At 45.1% G+C, this 5,000-nt stretch overlaps 1 protein-coding gene across 1 annotated transcript in view; it reads right to left on the reverse strand.

Moving 5' to 3' along the window:
- The window catches only part of LOC143039089 (uncharacterized), a 282,157-nt gene that overhangs the window by 133,441 nt on the left and 143,716 nt on the right, over window positions 1-5,000 (reverse strand). The gene's annotated exons all lie outside the window — the stretch shown is intronic.

Consider the following 5,000-nt stretch of genomic DNA (forward strand, 5'->3'; position numbering starts at 1 on the left):
GGACAATGAGGATGAGGATGAGAATGAGAATGAGGATGAGGATGAGGATGAAGATGAGGATGAGGAGTAGGATTAGGATTATGATGAAGATTAGGATTGGAGAAAAAAGAAAAGAAGGAGGGGACATGGAGGAGAAGCAGGAAGAGAAAGAAGAGGATGAGACGGAGGAGAAGGGAGGAGGAGGAGGAGGAGGAGGAGGAGGAGGGGGAGGAGGAGGAGGAGGAGGAGGAGGAGGAGGAGGAGGAGGAGGAGGAGGGGGAGGAGGAGGAGGAGGCCACTGCGAAAACATGTTTTGTTTTTCTTCCATAGACGGAAACAAAATGCTTCGCCATAATGAATCGTTAAAAATGTATTACCTCACCGTCGCGCCGCGGTCGAGCCTACACCTAGCACATCCACCATCTCCAACCTAATCCACCAGCTCCACCCAGTCCACCACTTCCATCATCTCCACCACTATCATCCACATCCCCCCCCCAACCCTTACACACTATCCAGAGTTCCACATTATCCACCCCATCTCCTTATCATGTACTTCAAGACGAACGCCAAAATTTCCTCTAGGTCCTCCGTGCAGTTTCTAAGCCTTCATGGCCCATAGGCCATGGAGATGTAACAACGCCTACTAACAATATTTCTAATATTTCCTAATTTTCTTTCTAAGGGTTTGATGCGTTCAGACAGACTAGAAGTAAAACTAATCTCATTCAGTGCACAGGAACTTCCTCTGGTATATTTTGTTTTCATTTTATGATGGGGGATACCTATCTACATATCATTCTCTTCTACGAGTATTTCTATTGCTCTAACACTCCCTACAGCTACCTTCCTTCCCATACGCCTCGCCTCCAAAATGTACTCTTCCCCCATTTGCTCTGTGTTTATTTCAAATAATTTTTCCCACCTATTTACTCACTCCCTCTTTTCCCTGTAACCCCCTCCCTTTCTCCTTCCTTTCCTCCCTTACTCCTTCCTTCCCTCCCTTCCTCCTTCCTTCCCTCCCTGACTCCCATACTACTCTTGCCCTTTCCTTCCTTACCTCACTCCTTTCCTTCCTTTCCCTCACTTCTTTCTTTCCTCTTTCCTCTGTATGCTCCATTCCTCTTCCTCTTTCTCTCCCTTCCTCCTTCACTCCTACCCTACCACCCCTCTTTCCCTCATTCCTTCTCTCCTTCCTTTCCCTCACTTCCTTTCCCTCTTTCCTCTGTATTCTCCATTCCTCTTCCTCTTCCCCTCCTTCCCTCACTCACTCTTTCCTTATCTCTCCTCTTTCCCTTTCGATTCACCTCCCTCTTCCCTTTCACCCCCCCCCTTCCTTTGCTCGTTTTTCTCTCTGTCCATCTCTCGATACATTCTTACACGGAGACGTCCTCTATAAACTCTTCATATCTGTCACCAGACTACTTCATTCAGATGCGTGTGCCTCACCTTAACAGAAGTATCATCATTACTTTCGATATATGTGGCGCTTTGGTTTCGACTTCACTTCGCACGTCATGGACCATGTTCGAACACACCGGTTACATGTTTTGGCACTCCGGGAGCATATTTGTCAACTGTGACGACTTTGATCACAGCTAAGCGTCTCATGGTGGTACGTCCTCAGTTCTTAACCACCTCTCCTAACGAGAGTGAGGGTACCACGGAAATTAACAAGATAACTTAGGCATTACATAGAGTAAATAGTGTTACCCGGTGCTGAACGGGTAAAGAGGTTCAAATTCTCCAGTCTTAGTCTATTTCCGTATATCACGAACTTCTACTCCACCATCTCCCACTCCTCCTTACTCTCTCATACTAACTCTCACAACTCCCTCGGACTCCCTTGCTCTTGTTTTTCTTATAAATGAAACCGAGTGTTGCTCGCTGGCTAAGAAATAATTCATAAGTAAGAAGAAGTTATGATATTGAAATCAAGTTTGTCAACAGGTCCCCAAACAAGGCATCGGAAATACGGGACACAAACATCATCAAAGAAAGGGGAGAGGATGTGTGTGTGGAGGGAGAGGGGGGGTAGGTAGACGAGGGGGAGGGGGAGTAGGATAGTGTAGGATTATTGGCGATGGTAGAAGTTGAATGGGGATGGTAGAGATTGATTGGGTTTGAGTGAGCGTGATATGGGGGTGATGGGAATTTTGGGAAGGAAGCTAAGAGAGCCGAAGAATGAAAGGTAGGCAAGAGGTGAGGGAGAGGAGAACGAAGAGGAGGAGGAGAAGGGGAGGAAGTGGAGGAGGGAGGAAGGGAGAAGGGTGGTAAAAGGGGAATGAGGAAAGGAAAATAGAGAGGAAGAGAGGAAAGGTGAAGGGTAAAGGAGAATGGACGAAGATATGTGTGTAAGGATTATGCATGTAGCCTCACACTTGCAAAGATTTAACTAATCTTTGTCTGAAGAGTCTGCGTCAAAGACACAACAACTGACAACGTAGAGGGAATGACACTTCAGTTTCATCATTTCAAGCAGATCTGAAGTTTGATATTGGCCGCTAAACGTCATTGATAGGCTAAAGGCCAGCTTCACACATACAGATTTAACAGACTTTTATAACTGAACTCTCAGCTTGATAGCAGAATCTTAAAGAATAAAGACCCATCTGCTGTGTCTCTAACCCCTCCCCCACCGTCGTTCAATCGGACCTGTCAGTTAAATCTGTGCATGCAAAACAGCTCTGAGGTAATAGCGATGCTCTGCTGAGAATAAGAAACAAAAACGAGGACAGGTTGAGGCCCAGCTGAGGCCAGACTGGGTCAAGGAATGTGCAAAACAGGCTCGAGAATAATATTTATATCAGAAAGTTCATTAATTGGATTCCTGGCAAAGCGGCAGACCTGATTGATAATAATTAACCGCTACCGCACAGGGTGACATTTATTAGTTTTATTCTGGCTGCCGCTATGCTCGTACGTCTACCTATCCCGCTCCCTCTTGGCAGCGAATGGATGAAGGGGTCTATGTGATTCACCATGGTCTTTGAGCACGTGTTGGACTCGCGATCGACAGCTATTTCCCTCCCGGAAGAGAGTTCATGTGTGTGTGTGTGTGTGTGTGTGTGTGTGTGTGTGTGTGTGTGTGTGTGTGTGTGTGTGTGTGTGTGTGTGTGTGTGTGTGTGTGTGTGTGTGTGTGTGTGTATGTGTGTGTTTACACGTGTGCATTTACCTAGTTGTATTGTACGGGAAGGGAGCTATGCTCGTGGTGCCCCGTCTTTGTATCTTTCAGCATCAAGTTTTTCTTAAAATATTGATGTTGAGAGATATGTATGTATGTGTACAATGTGTGTGTGTGTGTACACGTGCGTGTATGCACGCGTATGTGTGTACACATGTGCATGTCTGTGTATACATATGGAAAGATTCGTGTACACACACAAAAAACATAAAAAACATCTTAAATAATCTGATAATTTGCAGAAGTAATATGACATAAACCAGGTACATATACATAGTTTCCAGTGGAACATACTACCCTATTTCATATTCTTTGTTCCCAGAAGAAACGAAGTCTTAAGCACCTTCCATACCGAAAGCTCTTCCCTATCGAGCAGTACCTTTACTTTCATTGCTATTGCTTCCAAGCTATTCTTTTCATCGACGTGGCTCCCGATCCGTAACGAAAAGGTTAACCACATCGGTAATATCGCAGAAGTTCGAGACAGCACCTTTGAGAAGCCACAGCACGTGGTTGACGTATTTCATACCATCGTGCAGAAACACACAAAACTCATGTACACTATGTGCAATGATAACCTTTTATATACAGTGCCTACTGACATTGGTAGTGGTAGTGGTGAGGAGTCCACGCCTGGAAGTGCGTTGCTGCGGCCGAAGCCATCACATTTGTCCTATGTTGGGGCAGGTAACATTCACCTCAGGGAATCGGAGAGAAGTGTGGGGCTCGAACCCACAACTAAGTAAATCCGAGACCAGTATGCCTCCGACTGCCCCACCAATATACTACAGTCCTCACATCATAAAGGAGCCGACAGAAGTTTCATCACACATATTTGCTCGACACAAGCTCAAGATTCATGTAAAGGAACAACGGAATAGCCTGTGTATATATATGATCTATGCCTTCGTGGCGATGGCGACTGTCCTTGTACTTAATTATACCCAAATTATGTCGTGGTGGTTAGGTTCTGCATGCCTTTTTAATGGCCACACTAAACCGCACTAAATATTACATCTTACAGACTATATGAAATAATTATAGGAGGTTGTTACACCACAATTACAGTACAATTAGCAATGATATTACACGTTTGGAATGTCAATAGGTGTGGGAATGTGAGGGGAGCTGGGGTGTAAGTTGTGAGATGTAAGAGGAAAGGTGTATATACTATGGTGGAAATGGCTGGTGTATGTATTGAAATGTAGGTGGTGAAAGGTGTAGGTGAACAAAAAGGTGTAGGGGTTTGCAAGAGTGATAAGAGATCTGTTGAGGTGTAGGTGGCGTAGTAGTTGGTTGGAGGTGTTGGTTGTGATGAATGATAAAGGGTGTAATTGGTAAAAGGTGTATTAGATAGAACAAGTAGCTGGTGAGAGGTGTAGATGGTGTATGATACAAGGTTGCGAGTTGTCGGCGTTGAGGAATGTAAATAGTGACAGGTGTAGATGGTGATAGGTGTGGGTACTGAAAGGTTTAGGTTGTAAGAGATGCTTGTGTTATAGGTGGCTAGAAAATGATGACCCGAGAAGGTGCTAAGAGGTGTCAGCTTTCAGAGGTATAGGTATTGGAAGGGCCAGGTGTTGGGAGGTGTAGGTGACAAGTGTAAGTGTTTAAAGGTGTATGAGGTAATAGGTGTAGGAGTACGAGCTGGTGTTATAAGAGGTATCAGTGGAATAGGAGTTCAAAGGTTGAGGAAATGAAAGGTGCAGGTAAAAAAAGGTCCTGTTGCAGAGGTGTAGGTACTGAAATGCACAGGTGCTGTATCTACAGGTTGCGAGAAGCTGAGGGGACCCGTCGCTCACCCTCCTGCACATATATGTATGTAGAAGTCTCCCG

This window comes from Oratosquilla oratoria, chromosome 25 (assembly GCF_046742065.1).
Source record: "Oratosquilla oratoria isolate Oo_2021 chromosome 25, ASM4674206v1, whole genome shotgun sequence".
Lineage (NCBI taxonomy): Eukaryota > Metazoa > Arthropoda > Malacostraca > Stomatopoda > Squillidae > Oratosquilla > Oratosquilla oratoria.